The sequence below is a fragment of the Pogona vitticeps genome, chromosome 7, assembly GCF_051106095.1.
Source record: "Pogona vitticeps strain Pit_001003342236 chromosome 7, PviZW2.1, whole genome shotgun sequence".
NCBI lineage: Eukaryota > Metazoa > Chordata > Lepidosauria > Squamata > Agamidae > Pogona > Pogona vitticeps.
Genome location: NC_135789.1, coordinates 20,181,675 through 20,200,308, shown reverse-complemented (window position 1 = coordinate 20,200,308; position 18,634 = coordinate 20,181,675). Strand labels below are relative to the sequence as shown.

At 51.4% G+C, this 18,634-nt stretch overlaps 2 protein-coding genes across 3 annotated transcripts in view; both read left to right on the top strand.

The window, feature by feature from the left end:
• Window positions 1-18,634, top strand: part of LOC144583991 (uncharacterized) — a 484,560-nt gene that overhangs the window by 65,066 nt on the left and 400,860 nt on the right. The window lies entirely within an intron of this gene.
• The window catches only part of LOC144583992 (uncharacterized), a 130,158-nt gene that overhangs the window by 35,219 nt on the left and 76,305 nt on the right, over window positions 1-18,634 (top strand). The window contains exon 1 of one of the 2 annotated variants that reach the window (XR_013537965.1): window positions 16,178-16,678. The exons of the other annotated variant lie outside the window; for it this stretch is intronic. The gene's annotated coding sequence lies outside the window, so the exon portion shown is untranslated. Of the gene's footprint in view, window positions 1-16,177; window positions 16,679-18,634 lie in introns of those variants that run through there. 2 annotated transcript variants of the gene reach the window in all.

The following is an 18,634-nucleotide window of genomic DNA, read 5'->3' as shown; positions in this document are numbered from 1 at the left end:
TTAAAGCGATCCTTTCCATTCCAGAGCAATCCGTCAGGTGCCGCCTTCGCACCCAAAGCGATGGAAGCAAACCGTATGAAACTCAGAAATGGTGTGAAGACAAAAGGATCTTCTTCCTTAAGATTTTTTCCATTGGTACCTCTACTCAGAGGAGGACCAGGCAAAGGGGGGGCGGAAACAGACAGCTTCTGTGATCAAGGTTGTTTACTCATTTATTGACGGGGACAAATGTCTGTATTCCAGAGGGAAGGGGCCACGATCCAGCCCGATCGGTTCCTGGTGCTGACTCTTTTGACCAGCTTGGGTGTCCCAATTTGACATCAAGGACTGTGAGGAGGGAGCAGGATAGCCAGCCAGCTATTCTGCAGGAGAGAGATTTCGCTAAGTCTTGAGGAAGTTGGAGTAGTTTTGAAGAAAGGCTGTGATTGGGATGGTGGGTGACGATTGCCACCCTTTAGACTTCCTGCAGGATTTGTTGGTTGTTTGGTTCAGGCATTCCAGCTTCTATGCTGGCCCATCGGTGCAAACCGTCTCTTCTAAGCAGTTCACAATCCATCAATAAAACAATTTCAGTCATAGCAATAAACCCACAAAATGCAATAAATACAATGAAAAACAATAAAATCCAATCTCTAGCTGAATTGCTGAAACCTACATTTAAATAAATTAAACAAACTGAAAACAAATTTGATCTTCTGAGGTCAATTAGTCAAACACTATTAAAAGGCAGCTTTGTACAGTTCAGTTTTTATTAACTTCCTGACGGAGTCGGATGAACCTCTGGAGGAAGCTTATGCCAGAGGGAAAAGGGGGTCACGGCTGAGAAAGCCCAGTTCCTCCTACGTGCTTTTTCGGCCCCCTTCAGCGGCACCATGTTGAGCCCCAAGGACAGCAAAGAGCTGGTGAGGTGGGCAGCTGTTTCGCAGGAGAGACCTTCTGACAAGGGATGAGATTCGAAACCACGAAGGGTCGTAACCAGTGGGCATGAAAATCGACAGGAAGCCATGATGGGTTCCGCGATGGGGGATACTGGTACCTGTAATCAATCTGGCGGCTACATTTTGGACCTCCAGGGGTTTCCATCCTGACTTCAAGGGAAGCCCTGCCTAGCAAACATGACAGTCGTCTAGTCTAGAGAAGACCAACACGCAAACCACTGTTGTTAGACATTTCTTATCCAACTGGGAAATTAACCAAATGTGATAAAAGGTACTCGGCTTTAATGATGTGAGTAGCCCATTCCACTGTCATGGTACCTGTCTATCATGGGTTTGGAGGGAAAGTTCCATCCTATGGGGAGTGGAAGGCGGGACATCAGGAGGAGGGGCTGTACTGTATATATATATGTGATGCGTGTGAGAGACACTGGGTTGTGACGAAGCAGCAGCTGGGAAGAAGGAGCTGTTGTGGGAGTCTGTGTGTCAGACAGGGTACTACTGTGTGTCAGAGTACCAACCTGATAGGTTCAGGTGTCTGTTGGTTAGCCAGAACTGATAGGTTCAGGGTCTGTGCTTCAAGTTAAGGGTTCTGGGTGAACCAAACTGTATGCTTGTATGAGTGAGAATAAGCCACGTTATTTTATCCTATTCACCTGATTGTTTATTTTTTCCTGTGTGTATTTAAAATAAACCTTATTCTTTTATTGTTTAAAAATCCATCCCTGGTCTGTGTGACTTCTTACAGGGAATGGTTGGTGGCAGCTTAGTGTAACTGTGTGGCAGATCCCAGTAGGTCTGGGTTTGTCACATTGATTGGTGTCCAGCGTGTGGGATACGACTGGTCCAGTTGTCCAGCGGTCCAGCAAAGCCTTGGCAAGTGTGCCCAGAGCAAGGGGGGTCTAGTCAGGGACAGTCTGAGGCGCGTAGGTAATCTTCTAGGTGTACCTCACGGGGAGGTGCGCTAGTAGAAGAACGTGCCAACTGGGGAGACTTAGATTAAGGTGCTCTGAGGCAGCCTAGTTTTGGCGGGAAAAAGCTGAGGCAAAACTGCGTAGCAACAGCGAGCTAGCTTGCCAGCTGAGAGGCCCAGCAGAGGGGGGTAGGCTCTGACTCGATACTGTTGCAAGTTAGTGCTGAAGAACAGCAGCCTAGAGAAGGCTGGTTCGGAGGCAAAAAGGAAAAAAGTGGTCGTTTTATTTTGAGGCTTGACTTTTAAAGCAGCCTGTTCTGAGGGGGGATTATGCCCTTGACTCGAAGCCAGATGGCCGAAATGAGTGAAGTGAAAGACCCCCAGATTGACCAAGGTTCTGAGGATGAATTTGGCTCAGTGCAAGGTGACAGCACAGGAGAGCAGAACCCAGAACTCAGAAAATTGCTCATAGCCCAACAGCATGAACTGAGGATGAGGCAATTTGAAGTGGAGGAAAGGTTAGAGAGAGAAAAAATGGAAGAAAGGGAAAGGGAGAAACAGAGACAATTTGAATTGACATTGGAGAGAGAGAAAATGGCGTTTGAATTAAGAAAACTGGAACTGATGAACCAGAACAATAATAACAATAGGGATTCTGAGGGAGGCCAATTGTCTAAAGCTGACCTGAAGAAATTCCCTGTGTACCACAAGGGAGATTGTCCTGAGGTGTTCTTTTCCTTAGTGGAAAGAGCGTTTGTGGACTTCTCAGTGAGGGAAACTGAGAAGATGACCATCATGCGATCTTTAATCAGTGGTAGCCTGGCTGAGGTCTATGCCGAGATGCCTGAGGAACTGATGAAAGATTTTGCAGAGTTTAAAAAACTGGTGTTTGCCAGACATGGGATAAATGCAGAGCAGCTGAGACAAAGATTCAGATCCCTCACCAAGAAACCAGAACAAACTTTTACCCAAGTGGGGGCCCAATTGGTGAGGCTGCTTGAGAAATGGCTATCGCAGGAAGGGACAGAGACCTATGAGCAGCTTAAAGACTTGATAGCACTGGAACAGTTCTATTCAGTCCTGCATGGGGAATTGAAATTCCAGGTGAGGGAAAGGAAACCGAAATCTGTGGCAGCAGCCGCAGAGATCGCAGATTTTATTTCGCAAATCAGAAAGCCCTTGGGTGAGGGGAAATCTGTAGGCAAACCCAAAGAAACCTACAGCAAGTACTCTCAGGGACCAGGGAAAAGCCAGCAAGGGGGAGGGGCCCATGGTGAAGGGAAGCCCTCAGACATGAAACTAAGACCTCAGATTTTGGAGGGAAAACCAAAACAAGATGAGAGAGAATCAAAATACACCAGAAAATGCTATTTCTGTCAGGGAAAGGGTCATCTAATCTCAGAGTGTGAGAAATTAAAGCAGCTAAAAGGAATGGTGCCTCAGAATGCTAGTGGGACCAAGCCAAAAGCTGTGTTCTGTGTCCAGAAAGAGCAAGGCTCAGTGTCACTGAGGGAGCCTGTTGCCATGGCTACTCAGTCTGGAACAGCTACCTCTGCTGATCAGGCTGAGGAAAATGGTCCTCTTATAGAGGTAAAGCGCTGCTTGCTGATAAAAACAGATTCTCCGTTGTTTGAGACAGCAGGGGTGGACGTAGGAATACTTGACCGTCAGTATAGGGGGCTGCGGGACACTTGTTCCCAGGTAACCCTGTGCCATCCAGATATTATTCCTAGGGAGTTTATAATCCCAAATGAGAGCATGAAGGTGGCAGGGATTGAGGGGCAGGTAATCTCTCTGCCAGTAGCAGAGGTGCCTGTCAACTTTCAAGGCTGGAGGGGAGATTGGCGGCTAGCAATTTCATCGACTCTGCCAGCAGCCGTGCTCGTGGGAAATGACCTGGCTGAACATGTGAAACGGGTGCTAGTGATTACACGCTCACAAGCCACCACAGGGACAGTTCAGGGGGGTAATGATGAGCCAGAGACGGAAGCAGAGGGGAGTTCAGAAGCTGTGGTGGAAACCTTAACCACAGACAGCAGATTTGGACAGGAGCAAAAGGCAGACGCCACTCTCCAAAAGTGTTTTGAACAGGTGACTGACGCCCAGCTAACACCTGAAACCCCAGTGAGATTTCTGGAGAAAAAGGGGATTTTATATAGAGAAACCCTGAGGAATATCTCAAAAGGGGGAGATGGGATCAGGAGTCAGCTGGTGGTACCTGAAAAGTATCGCCCCATGATCTTACAAAGGGGTCACTCTGACATGTTTGCTGCACACTTAGGGGTGAAAGGGCCCCTTGATTTGATCAAACAAAATTGGGAGCAGATCACCCAGGATGACCCACAAGACGTTGTGACATACATAGACACCTTGATGAATGACCTAAGGAGAAATCTAGAGCTGGCAGCAGAAAACCTGCAAGCTCAGAAGGTCAGACAGAAAACATGGTATGACCACAAAGCTAGAGAGAGGCACTTTGACCCAGGGGAGGAAGTGCTTTGGCTTAGGCCCTGCAGAGAGAATAAACTGCAGCTCAAATGGGCAGGACCATATAGGGTCATTTCCAAGATGTCAGACCTGAACTACCTAATAGAGCAGGAGGAGAACCAAGCAAGGAGGGTGGTTCATGTGAATGCCCTAAAACCCTACTACAGAGGGGAACAGAGGGTTTTATTTGCGATAAAAGCAGCTGAGAGTGAGGAAGCGGAATTACCCTTCTGGGAGGGTAGAGGGGAAGTAAAATACAACCCAGAGGAGGTAAAGATCAGTCCTGCACTCACCCAAGACCAGCAGCAAGAACTAAAAATGCTGCTTAATAAATATCAACAGGTGTTTTCCAACAAGCCGGGGATAGTGAAGGGAGTGATGCATCGGATCCACACAGGGGATGCACCCCCGCAGGCAGTATCCCCATACCGAGTAACGGGACCCTATAGGGACAAGGTGCGGAAGGAGCTGGACGAGATGCTTAGGGAGAACATAATCGTCCCCTCTTCTAGTCCTTGGTCCTCTCCGATAGTCCTTGTGGACAAGCCTGATGGGAGCATTAGGTTTTGTGTCGATTACAGGAAATTAAACCGTGTAACCACTCCTGATGCCTACCCAATGCCCAGGCTAGACAACCTGATTGAAACCATAGGGGGTTGTCGGTTCATCTCATCATTGGACCTGGTAAAGGGATATTGGCAATTAAGAATTGATCCCAGGGATCAAGAAAAGACTGCCTTTTGCAGCCCTTTTGGTCTCTATGAGTTTCGAGTCCTGAGCTTTGGTCTCAGAAATGCACCAGCCACATTCCAAAGGCTGATGGACCAGACCTTAGCAGGGCTCAGTGACTTTACAGTGGCCTACATTGACGACATAGGGATCTTCAGTAATACCTGGGAAGATCACCTGATACACCTGGAGTTAGTGCTGCAGAGGTTAAGTGCAGCAGGGCTAACAGTAAAGGCCAGCAAGTGTCAGCTGGGTAGCCCAGAAATAAAATACTTGGGTCACATGGTAGGGGGAGGAGTGATAAAACCCCTGGAGGCCAAAATAGAAGCTGTTCGTGATTGGCCTAGACCCAACACCAAGAAAAAAGTCAAATCATTTCTTGGGTTGGTGGGCTACTACAGAAAGTTCATCCCGAGGTTTAGCGAGATTGCGGCTCCGCTGACCGATCTGACGAGGAAGACGGCTGATGACCGCATCCCGTGGACCAGCGACTGTGAGGCGGCGTTCCAGAGGTTGAAGGAGGCGTTAATCAACTATCCTGTCCTGCGTGCTCCAGACTTCGACCGGGAGTTCATAATCTACACCGATGCGTCTAACAGCGGGGTAGGAGCAGTTCTGTGCCAGGAGGATGAGAATGGTGACCAGCATCCAGTGTCCTACCTGAGTAGGAAACTTCAAAAAGGTGAGAGACATTTGGCAACCGTGGAGAAGGAGTGTTTGGCCATAGTCTACGCGATCCAGAAGGCCAAGCCTTACATCTGGGGAAGACATTTTATTCTGTGTACTGACCATTCACCACTGCAATGGTTAAAGACAATGAAAACCCACAATAGCAAACTTATGAGGTGGGCTTTAAACCTACAGGACTATGACTTTGAAGTGAAAGTGGTCAGAGGGTCAGTGAACTGTGTTGCTGACGCCTTATCAAGAAGACCTGAAGAATGAAGACGGCGAAAGAACATGGACTATGTGTACATAATGATGACAAGGTTAAATGTACCTGTTTTTTTGAACTTGGTTTGTATGAATAAAGGTAAATTGATGTAATGTATTTGATAAATGTTTAAATGCCTAAATGGTAAATGTTTAACTTAGAATGTAAGTATGAGTAAGTATAATATGGTATGTATAACTGTTGTTGTGTGTTTTATCAAGGTTGTTTTTTGGTGAAAAGCACGTTAGCTTTCCCCCTACAAAACAACTTATAAAGAGGGGAGGTGTTACATACAGCACTGATGGTACCTGTCTATCATGGGTTTGGAGGGAAAGTTCCATCCTATGGGGAGTGGAAGGCGGGACATCAGGAGGAGGGGCTGTACTGTATATATATATGTGATGCGTGTGAGAGACACTGGGTTGTGACGAAGCAGCAGCTGGGAAGAAGGAGCTGTTGTGGGAGTCTGTGTGTCAGACAGGGTACTACTGTGTGTCAGAGTACCAACCTGATAGGTTCAGGTGTCTGTTGGTTAGCCAGAACTGATAGGTTCAGGGTCTGTGCTTCAAGTTAAGGGTTCTGGGTGAACCAAACTGTATGCTTGTATGAGTGAGAATAAGCCACGTTATTTTATCCTATTCACCTGATTGTTTATTTTTTCCTGTGTGTATTTAAAATAAACCTTATTCTTTTATTGTTTAAAAATCCATCCCTGGTCTGTGTGACTTCTTACAGGGAATGGTTGGTGGCAGCTTAGTGTAACTGTGTGGCAGATCCCAGTAGGTCTGGGTTTGTCACAGGGTCCCCTGAGCGTCCTGCCTCTCCAGCCCCACTCGCCCCAGAGGGCCAAGGGGATGCTGGGTTGGGGGGGGGAGAGGGATTGGTAAAGTCCAGAGAGAGTCTGGGGGACGCACCCATGACAGGACAACTGCCCCCCCCGAAGCCAACATACCCCACCCAACCCCTTGGGGAGGTTTCCACTTGGGAAAGAGGGAAGGGAAGAAGCGGGGGGGATCCAGGTTGGATCTGCCCCCTTGAAAGGAGGGGGGCAACCCATGGCAGGAGGGGCACTGGGTGGGGGGACAGGCTAGAGAGCAGCAGGGGGTGGGGCTGCCCTCCCCTCCTGCTTCTGCTCCTCCTCTCCTGAACACGTCCAGAGCACCCTTACCAGAGATGGAGATGTTGGAAGAAGGGCTCCCTGTGCCCACAGATCGGGCAGGTCCTCATCGGCAGGAGGACCGGAGGCTGGCTTTCCAGGAGGCCCTTCCTCTGGTGGAGCCGGTGGACCCGTGGGCACGCCGATGGGTCATCGGGACCAAGGGCGGCCCCGATGGCCAGCCAGGCACCAGCTACTGCGGCCGCCGAAAGGGCCACGCTGCATGGCCCCAGCTTGGCCACGGCGGCCGAGAGCAGGAGCACCCCGGCCAAGGCAAGGGACGCTCCCAAGGAGCGCAGGATCTGCCAGTGGCCCCTACGGGGCAGTCCTGCCAAAAAGCAGGGCAGTGGTGTGTGGGGTGGCACCACCTCCCAGGCTGAGAGGGGCAGGCCCCAGGTCGCCATGAGGAAGGGTTAGGGGCAGCAAAAGCAGGACCAGGAGCGGGATGAGGAGAAGGACAAGGGGAAGGAGCAGGAAAGGGATCAGGATGAAGGCAAGGATCGAGGCAACGAGCAGGAAGATGAGAAAAATCAGGAGAACACAGAAAAAAGCAGCCAGGAGCGAAGGGGGGTTGGCGAACAAGAGAGGCTAGCAAGGGTCCAGCGGAATGCCCAGAGATAGATGGCCAATGGGCACGGGCAGAATGCCCCAAACAACAGGGGGCGCCCCGAGCAACGGTTGAAACCCTTGTCCTGGGGGTCGGACTTCTCTTAGGCCCCTCCCCAGGCTGTGTTCACCTGGCTGCTCGCTGCCCCACCCCCTGGGAAAGAAGCCTGCCCGCCTGGACTAGAGGAAGGAGGTTGGCATGGCCGACAGGTGGGCCCCTCCCACAGCCGAACGTAAGAGGGCAAAGGTGCAGAACTCAAAATGTTCCACACGCTGACCCAAGGCATTCTGCTGCTTGAGGCCCAGGTTCTTCTGCTGCCTGAGGCAGGGAAGGGGTGCAAGGAGCTGCCCTTCCTCCCCCTCCGTCCAGCTCTCTCCATCTCGTGAGCAAAGAAATACCTGTCCCGTAGGGCCAGCTGGGGATAATGGGAGTTGTAGTCTCACGGAAAGGGGCATTTCTTCCAAAAGCGATGGTCTCTGATGTGGGAGGGATGTCTGATGGGGAAACCGGCTGAGCCTCTGGCGTCTCCCTCCGGCGACAAGGGGGCCTGGACGCCCATAGCAGCCCCCCCTCTGGGGTGGGAACTGGTGGGGGCCCTTGGGGGTCCCCAGCCCAGGCCAACCATGGGAAGAGCGTGGGGGCCTCTGGAAAATTTTGTGGAATTAGTGACTGATTGGTTTGAAGAGATGCCTTGGGAGTTGCCTGCGCGCTTGCTGGGAGGCCAGACCCCTGCCCTCCCCCCAGGATCTGCCCTTGGAGGACCCTCGGATGCCAAGGGGCGCCTCCCCTGCTCTGGCTGGAGGGGAACGTCTGTGACCCCCAAGGAACCCCGAGGAGTGGGGATCTTTCCCTCCAGGGCCCCGCCCGGGGCTGAGCGCCCTCCGTCCCCCTGGGGAGCCTCCTCCTCCTCCTTGGGCTGGATCCTTCTCCTTCTTTTGTCTCCTCTCCTGGAGGGGTCCCGATCCTGAGCTCTCCTCCGGGAGGGAGGGAAGGCGCTCCTTCGCCTGAAAGCAAAAGTGCTCCCCAGGAGGGTCCTGGCCTCGGGCAGCCCCCTCCCTCTCCAGCCCCGACTGTTCTGGGGAGGAGGAGGGGAGCCCAGAAAGCTCCTGGCCTCCGCCTGGCCCCCTTGCTCCAGGGATCCATGGGGTTTCCCAGGGGAGTGGGCCCAGGGGAAGGCCTGCCCCATAGCCAAAGGCTGTGGCCTGGGACCCTCTCTGTCCTCTCCATCTCACCCCCCCCCCCAATGTCTTCCTCTGGGACCCTCTGCGCGCGCTCTCTCTCTTGCTGGCTCAAAGCCGGGCAGCCCTCAAGGCCAGATCCTGACCCTCCAGCTTGTAGGGGGAAGGATCAGGAGCCAAGCTGGAGACGTCTGGGCACCCCACCCCACCCCTCTCTGTTTAGCTTCTTGCGAGATTATTTCCCCTGTCCCTGCCAACACTGGTGGTGGTGGTGGGGAACTGTTGATTCAGGCTTTGTCTGCTTGAGGAGGGATGTGTTTTGCTGGGAAAGAGGATGCTGCGGCGGGGGTGGGGGGAACAGGAGAGGACACCAGGCAGCAGCTCCTGGGGGTTGTTCAGGCCTGGGGGTGCAGATAGGGCGGGGGGCAGCCCTCACAGCACCACTTGAGAGGGGAAGGGGACGAGGGGGGCCAAGGATACAGGTCGCCCCAAAGGGGTCCACGTACTTAAAATAGCTTGGATAGCTGTGGTAGTGGCCCCCCCATCCCCTGGGTTGGAAATGCAGCTGCTCAATGCCCGATGGGTCAGTGGGAGAAAAACCACATGGCAGGTGGCAAGCCCTGATGGGGATCTACAATCTCCAGGCTTCAAAAGAAGGTCCCTCCAAATGCCAGATGCAGGCGAGTGGGATCAGGAGACCGGGATCTTGTGGTCTCTCTCTCGTGGGCTCCCAAAGGCATCGGTTGGGGCCACTTGTGAGATAAACAGAGCCGGACTAGAGGGGCCCGTGGCCTGATCCAGCCCAGGGCACATCTTCTTAGGTTGCCATGTTCTTAGGAAGCTGCTTCTGTGTGCACGACGACAGTCGGGTGGTGGCCTACGTGGGTGTAGGAAGCTCTCCTGGTGGTGACCGAGTGCCTGCCCTGCCTATCAAGGCCACCTGAATCTGTGCCCCTGACATGGTAGAAGGGGTGCCCCCCGTCTGTTTGTGTGTGTGTGTGTGTTTTGGCCACCTCCCCTCCCCCTGTGCTTCAGCTCCATGGGCTTTCTTCAAAACGAAGCTGTTCTTAACTAGCAGGCTAGAAGAAATCTGGGGTGCTCGAGGGGTGGCACGGAGCAGCTTGTGGCCTTTCTCCCGACGGATGGCGGGGAGGCGTTGCCATAACAGGGTTCACGTTGTCTGTGTTGCCGCCAGCAGAGGGGCTGCTCCTATCAATTGCAATGGGGCGGGATGTTTGGGGTTCGGGTATCAATTCATTTCTAAAGCCCTGTTGCTTAGCATAGTGAATCACGCGAGCGTAGGTTGGCTCCTCTGCAACTTGCATGGATTCAAACAGGCACGCTTGAATCTCACTGCAACTCCCCGTTGCAGTCAGGAAGTCACAGTCAGAACATATCCGTTTGAATCCATGGGATTTATGGAGGAGTGGATTCCCCAAATCCCCATTGAGTCAGTGGGCCTACCCTCGTGTGACTTACCGTGTTAACCAACAGGATTTGGGTCAATGCGTTCTTGTCACTGTTACTGTCACAGTAACAAAAACACATTTTGTCTGACCAGACCTTGGCTACCTGGATGCCTCTATGGGGGTCCCCAAATGTAATTCATCTAGGCGGGAGGCTATTCAGCATCCTAAGACTGTTATAAAGGCTTCGCACCTGTGGCCTCCAGACATGGTTGGACTACTGGCCTCATAATTTCTGACAAGTGTTCAATTCATGCTGGCTGGGGATGATGAGAGTTGGATGCCATCCATATCTGGTGGGCTGTAGATCCCCCAAACGTGTTCAGGAAGTCTGCCCAGCGTCCTTTCATGGACGACTCCACTTGACCCTTGTGGATTTAAGGCCTTTATGGAGTCAAACCGTCTCATATGCAACCTTCCTCTTTTCCTTAGGCTTCCTGTTTTTCTTAATATCATTGTCTTTTCCAGATACTCTTGTCTTCTCAGGTCAACCTCAGTGATTTTTCCTTCTCAAGAGAATTCATGGTGGATCTGATCTAGGACCCACTTGTTTCTTGCTCTGGCAGGCCAGCACCACCCGCCACAAGGTCTCCTCCGTCACTCTTCTTCAGACCCCTTCAACCTCTTCCTGTTGGCTCTTTTCATCCTCGAACTTCCACATCCTTAAGAAAGTAATTAAGAAGGTCGCAATGTGGATGATCTTGGATCTTGGCTAGGATCTTGTTTCCAGATGCAGTACCCACTCCCTGCTTGCTTGCTTGCTTGCTTGCTTGCTTGCTTGTCAGACAGCAGCATGGGACGGCGTGGATGATTCTTCTCAGGCCTACGATGGAGAGGTGAGAGAGAGGGTGCTCTCTCTCTCTCTCTCTCTCTCTCTCTCTCTCTCTCTCTCATTCTCTATCCTGCTGCTGCTGCTCGCTCATTCTACACTGTAGGAAGTCCATCCATTGTGAGAGAGGGCCACCTGCAGTGCTCAGCAAGCACACCTTGTCCAGGTCTCATGCTCAGTGATGCTAGCCCTCCATACCAGAAGGGCTTCTCTTCCTTGAAATCCCCAGCATCTGGAAAAACCACTCCCTGCCTCGGGGGTGCCTGATCAGGAGATCTTCTGGCTGAGAAGGGCTCCAATGACATTTGCGAACAATCTTTACGGCTTCGGTATTGCTGCCGAACGGCCGCCTGCCTAGGACAGTGGTGGAAGCCCATTTCCGAGCCTGTGAAGGAGGCCTCTGCCGCTCTGCCATTTGCTCGAGCATCCGGTTGCTTGCGTCTGCCATGTTCGTCCTGCTGGGAAGGAAACCCTCTTGGTCCTGCTTGGCTGGCAGTCCCCAGCTGGACCTTGGCCTTCTGGTGGAAGCGTCTCCTGAAGCTTTCGGGAGTTCTCCAGCAGATCGTGGGAGTGTCAGAAAAGCTGGGAAGTGTCTGGTAGAGGCTCTGGCTGATGTCGTGGGTGCCCAGAAATCCTTCACCCCCATCTCTGGCCTCCTTGAGTACTGGAAGCCTCTTGGGAACATGGAGAGAAAGGACTATCAAAAGCAGCGCCGGCCGCTGAAGAGGTCAGGCCTGCTTCCTTGTGTTTTGAGGGCTGGGCTGGGCTGGGCTGGGGGGGGTCTCTCCGCCCGGCCCCCAGGATGTGCCTGCCGCCCAGCAACAAGTTGCTGGGAGCAATTGTTGCCTGCCAGCAACAAGACAACTTGCTGCTGCTTCCTTAGAGGAAGAAGCATGCTGCTGCTCATGATGCTGCTCATGATGATGATGAACCTGATCCTGGATGGGTCACCAGCACCACAGCTGAAACCATGATGTATGGTGCTGGCATAAGGGATACCCCTGTGGAGGGTTTCGGCTGCTGTTTTAGCAAAGCAAAAAGCAAAGTGTGCTGCTTATATACCACCCCATAGTGCTTCCAGCACTCTCTGGGCGGTTTACAAGTTAATTATGCAGGCTACATATTGCTCCCCCCCCCCCCCAGCAAGCTGGGTACTCATTTTACCGACCTCGGAAGGATAGAAGGCTGAGTCAACCTTGAGCCGGCTACCTGGGATTGGACCTCAGGTCGTGAGCACAGTTCTAGCTGCAGTACTGCAGTTTAACCACTGCGCCACGAGGCTCTTTTTACGTTCTCCTCCTGTGAAAAAAGACCAGAGGCAGCCCCCTCCTCCTTGGGCTGTGTTGCCTCCGAGACCTTCCTGTGTCCGTCCATCCCCACCCCCACCCCCGTGAGTAGCAGCCTTCCCTGGCTACTGGTTGGTGCCCTTTGCCTGCTCCCGCTCCTCACCCGGATCAAGTAAAGCCTTCTGGTGGAAGGAGAGAATCAGGAAACCACCCCCACCCCCGCAGTCCCTGCCGCGGTGCCCTGCCACACCTCTGGAGTCTCACCTTTGGACCTGAAAGGTTCTGCCTCAATCACTCCAGGAGGGCGCCAGAGGGCACGGCAGCTGCCTTGGCAAGGGGTCTCGTGGTGAACGGCACGTGCCTTGTGCCCACAGCACCGAGATGGCAGAGGGAGGCTCTCCTTGGAGACAGTGAGTCAGTGGAGGGTAGGAGGAAGGGGCCATGGAAACCCATGTGAAAGCAAGAGCGAGGGGAGCTTGGCTGAGGCAGCCAGCCAGCTACAATAGGACAACAAGAAAAGCCGGAAAAGCTGCCGAATTCCCACCCACCCAGGATGACCCAAGCCAGCCCTGTCCCTAGAAATCCTGCCGCGCCACCCCAAACTGACCCGTTTCTCTCTGCGCTTCCCATGCAACAGGCGGGAAGGTGGGTGGGAAGGCAGCGGGGGCAGGGAGGCAGCCCAATTGGCCAAAGCAAAACGAAGCGCCGAGGAGGAGAACCTTTGGCACTTTGTTTTGCTCCAGCAAAACGGGATCTCAGAACGGGTGGCTCACCAGCCCGGTTCATTGGTTTTTCTGGTTCGCACCCACCTCTGGTCCTGTGCCATCAACTCCCTTCCAACTTATGACAACCCTATGAGTTCGTGGTCTCTAGAACGTTCTGTTACCCATAGTTCTGCTCAGCTCTTGCCACTCAAGGTGGTGTCTTCCTTCGTTGGCCCAACCTTCCTCTGACATGACATTCCTCTTTCCCCCGTTGCTTTAGGCTTTTCCCAGGAACGTTGCCTTTTCCAATGCGTCTTCATCTTCTCACGGTGTGGCCGTAGCACAATGTGTTCCATGCAGTCCTTTTCGCTTCTAGGCCGGGTTCAGACATAACCTAATGTAAGGTCCGCTTGTTGGTCTTTCTGGCAATCCATGATATCCAGAGAGCTCTCTTCCAACACAACATGATTCTTTATGTTTAGTTTCACGAATCCACGGAAAGTAATCGGGAATACAACTGGGTGGATGATCTTGGCCTTGGTCTTCCATGAAGTGTCTTTATACAGTTGAGGACCTGTTCTAGTCCCTTCCTAGCTGCCTTTTCGAGTCTCCGTCTTCTTCTTTCTCGTCCGAAGTCTCCCTTTGGATTAGTGATTGAACTTCAGGTACACAAATCTTGAACAATTTCAATTTCTCCATTGTCAACAAGCAAGTTATTTAGTTCCTTTGTAGCAGTGATTTTTCTTCTTAATGTTCAACTGTACTTTCTTCCTCCGTCTTCACCAGTCATCATTGCTGCTTACTGCCAGTAAGTTGGTGTCATCAGAACATCTTGCATGATTGATACGTCTTCCACCAGTTTTCACTCCTCCTTCATCTGAATCTAATCTACTTTTCCATAGGGTGGGTTCTGTAGGCAGACTGAACAGACTCTTTTCTGACACCTTTGCCTATGAGAAACCGTTCTATTTTCCATACTAACAGGAGCCTCTTGTCCAGAGAATCGGTTATGCACCAGGACCATCCAGTGTTGACACACCCGTTTCTCTTCTCTTACAGCAACCAACCCATAGCGTTTCATGACCCACACAGTCAAAGGCTTTGCTGTCGTCTGTGGATTGCTCTTCTATTGACATTCTTTTGTATGCGCCAGTAGCCAATGTATATTTGCAAAATAGTCTCTAGGACATTTCCATTTTCTGAATAGGCATGTATTTAGTTAATTTCTACCCAGCCTTTCTCACTGTAGACAGACCCACGGTGGCTTTGATATGATATAAATGACACATAGATTAAAATAAATACAACATATCACAATACTGTTTATTATTAAAACTAAATAAAATATCTTAAAATAATATGAAAATACATTCTTTTTTAAAAAAATAGGAAGACAGCTTCCCCTTTAAAATCACTTTCTGAGAAGCAGCGTCCATCTTAAATGCCTCCCTGGAAAGAAAGCTTCTTCGGCCACAGGGAGGGGAGCATCCTGGTCTCTGGTGGGAGGAAGCTTCCCAGTCTGGAGCGACCACCCAAAGAGCCATTTCCCCCTATATCTGAGTTAAGAATATATGTGGGGGCAGTGGGATCAAGGGAAGGATCTGAAAGGATCTGGGACCTGCTCAGATCGCCTGGACCCAAACGGTTTAGGGTTTTATAGATGAAAACCAGCCAAGGCCAATACTTTGCACCCAGGACCTATGTCAACGACAGCGTCCAAATCAAGAGCAGAGCCAAACCATTTTCTCTACCAAGTGTTGAGCAGAGTCTTCACAGGGGGTTGATGAGTGGACCACGTTCACTTGTGGTGGGCCCCGGCCGTGGCTCTTGACCACTCGAGGCAGTGGCAGCAGACAACAAAGGCGTCTCTGGTGCCGCCACTTCACGGAAGGAGGGCTTCCAAGGAGCTCTGCCTCATCTTCGGTCTCGGCTGCACTGAAATGGCCTCTGCCATCACTCTGGTCTCTGTCCCACTCCAGCTCCCAAATAAACCAGGGGACCTGTTTGGCTCCACTCTGTGGGAGGGAGGAGACCCTCCGGAGTCATTGTGTCCACCACCCTGGCCACGTCCCCAGGTCAACCCAGTCATCCTGGGTTTTGACAGACTCACAGAACAAGGCAACAGGAAATTCTCCATCAATCATCCCTTGAGATACACCAGCCTCCTGGGGCGGACCATTTTAATCACCCCACCCCCTTGCAAAGGTTCTGAGTTCCAGTCAGTGTAAACCCCGTCAGTGCACCCATGTTCATGGAACTAGCGGAGTTCCTCCACGCCCAAATTATGGCTCACCTCAGAGTGTGATGGGAGCCAGAGTGGGGCCGGAGGCCACTTGAGACAAAACCTTTGTTGTCATGGAAGACACAAGTCCTGAGTCACTCCTAACGAGGCGGCCTCCACAGGGACGTGGGAGGTTCCCCGGGGGACTCCAGGGCCTTCCCCAAGACCGGCTTGGTTCGCTCAGGCGGGGGACCTTTGTGCGCTTTACACCAACAAAAGGACGGTGGGGTCGTGGTGCCCACCTTCCGATACACGGACTCAAACCCAGCCACTGGCAGGAGGGGACACCTGGCAAGGGGAGAAGAATCCAGACCAATCCCTGTGCACCCTCTGCCTTTGCCTAGCCAGGCCTTGCCTAGTGTTTGACAAAGAGCCCAGGGGAGGGGTGGGTGGGGGTGGGGGTAGCACAGCGGCACCCCTCCCTCCCGGTGGCTTCATCCACAAGGTCTCTGTAATGCAAAACAGGTCCAGTCCATCCTTTGCTTTGCTGTTCACGGACCTGGCGTTCAGCAGCCACTGGTTCAGCCCAGGGGCTCTCCGGGTTATTCCGACTGGAACAGAGGAACGGCTTTGGGGCAACCCATACTTCTTGCCCTCCCTTCTTCCATTAGCCTGTAATGGCGGCCCCCTCCCTCCCTCCCCCTTGCCTGCATGGTTTGGAGGACCAAGGAGTCTGCCGAGATTGGAAGAGATCAGAACACCTGTGTCAGCCTGGGAAACATTGTGCAACCTTAGATTCCCCCCCCCACCTCCAAGGGGTACAAAGTCTATCCCATCATTAAGAAACAGTTGGGAGAAAGACATGCGGACCCCATCAGCCACATCTTCCTGAGTTGCTTTCCCCCCCTTGTATCTGGCTGGTGCCTTTCCTCCCCTTTGTGGTACAGAACTCACCCCTCTTGCACTCCTTCTGCTTAAGAAGAGAGGTTTCTCTACTTTTCTACCTCCAAAAAGCTCTTCTGTACCTTTAAGTTTACCCTCTCTTATTCCATAGCAGTGCTTCGGCTCTTTCAAGACCATCTGAATTCTATTTTTAGCTGTACCACCAGGATCTCTTCCTGAATTCCAGCGGCCCTTTCAATTACTACAGTCAGGATTTGGTCCAAAACTCTCTTCAGGTGCCTTCAGATTAAGCCCAGCTGCCTTCTCCTCTGTCTCCATGCCCCCACCAAGGTAAGACCTTGTTTTCCTTACTCGCTCTGCTGCAGTGTTTTGCCACCTTTTGAGTTAAGCAAGCAGCCTTTTCCCACAGCTGCATTCAGGGGAGACTTGCACAAAAACCCAATTATTTATTTATCTACAACCCTTGTTTTGGAGCTTGTTACTTCAGGTCATTCAAGCCCACCCTGGTTTAACCTTCTGCAGGAGGCTGGAGAACAAGTCAGCTTTAAAAATTGTTTGACATAAATAGGGCATTTTGCAGCCAAATCCATCTCTCTCTCTCTCTCTCTCTCTCTCTCTCTTTCTGGTCAACTAAGCTGTGCAGGTTTTGTAACACTCAGGATGTCAAGTTCATAATTCAGTATATTTTTAATTTTTATTCTTCGACATTAGTTTTAAACAAAGAGATTTTACAAATCAAGCTCGAAATAAAAAGACAACTTGAAAAAGAAAAGGGATCCCACACAAAAAGGTGGTACAGCGTGCATGTCCCGCGTATGCAGCAGTTTGGAGCTTTCTCCTCCACCATGAGCTGTGGGCACCTCCTCCCACGGGGAAAGGAGACGGGAAAACAGGCAGATCATGACTTAATCCATCATCATGGCCGCAGTTTGGTCCCGGTTTACTGGGCACGTCTTGCTGTACTCCGTAGATCTGACTTCTGAGTAGACAAGGGCTTGCACTCCACATCCTTTGCACGGGCTCATTGCCTCCGGAAATAGCTTTACTCCGTCAGTTTAAGCTGTAGCAACTGGGCCCCTTTGCCTCTTCCCCTCTTCGTTGGTTCATTTTGCTGGCTTTAAAAAAAAACTGTTAGTAGCCATGGACTGTCCAGAAATGAGCTGAAAGGACCCACCGCTTGCAGAGTTATTATGGGGCATCGTTGCTTGGCACCGATTCTTCCCTTCTCCTTGAAAAAAAGAAAATTGTCTGGAGCATTTTTTTTAAAAAAAGTTTATCTTTATAGTAGGTGAAGACATTTGTCTGTGATATTTCATGAAACCAAATATAGAAGTTGTGATCCAAAGTTCTGTGGACGGTATCTCAAAGGTTTATTGTTACATGGTGGAATTGGGAGCTTCCTTCTCGCTATTGTTATTCTTGTTGTTGTTCCCTGCCGCCAAGTCACCTCCAACTCATGGAGGTGGCCCCATGAACGAGCCACCTCCGAAGGGTCCTGCCCTCAATGGCTCGGCTCCTCCGAACTCAAGCCTGGGGCTTCCTTGAGGGTCTCAAGTCTCATCTTGCGACTCTGGGTTGGTAGATTTTCCAAGGTCACGTCACCGACTGTTTAGAGAACACTCTTCCCCACAGGATGCTGCTGTCCAAAATCTGTGTGGGTTCAGGGCCAGCCCCTGTGCGTGTTTCTGTGCGTGTGCACGCGTGTGTCCATTCTGGGCTATGGGACACCCAGCAAGAACCCAGCAAAAGCAGCTGCTTTGTGGGGGGCTCATGAACGAGCCCCTCTGTGCACTGCATTTCTTTCCTTATTCAGTGTTTCTTTTTCACTCTGTGGAAGAAATGTGTGCCTCCTGGTGGGGTCCCATAAAAATCCCATTCTGCTCTGGCCCCCTAGCTGTGCCCCTACTCTATATAGGCGTAGGGGGCATCATAAGCCATATATATATATATATATATATATATATATATATATATATATATATATATATATATATATTGAATTGATATAGCTTGTGCCTTGTTAAGTGTCATAGGGTTGCTTCTGGCTTATGAGGCCCCCTAATCAGGTTTTCAGGTATGTGATGTATTTATAGGATGGTTTTGCCGTTTACACCCCCTCCCCATGAGTTGCCACAGCCAAATACGGATTTGAACCCAAGTTTCCCGAGTCTTTGTTTGACACTCAGTGCACCGTGCCCTACTGGCTCTCAGATACAGTTCAGGGATAGGAGAAATGGTTGCTAAATTTCTTGTTCTCATGAATTCAAGCTGTCTTAAACAGGATGA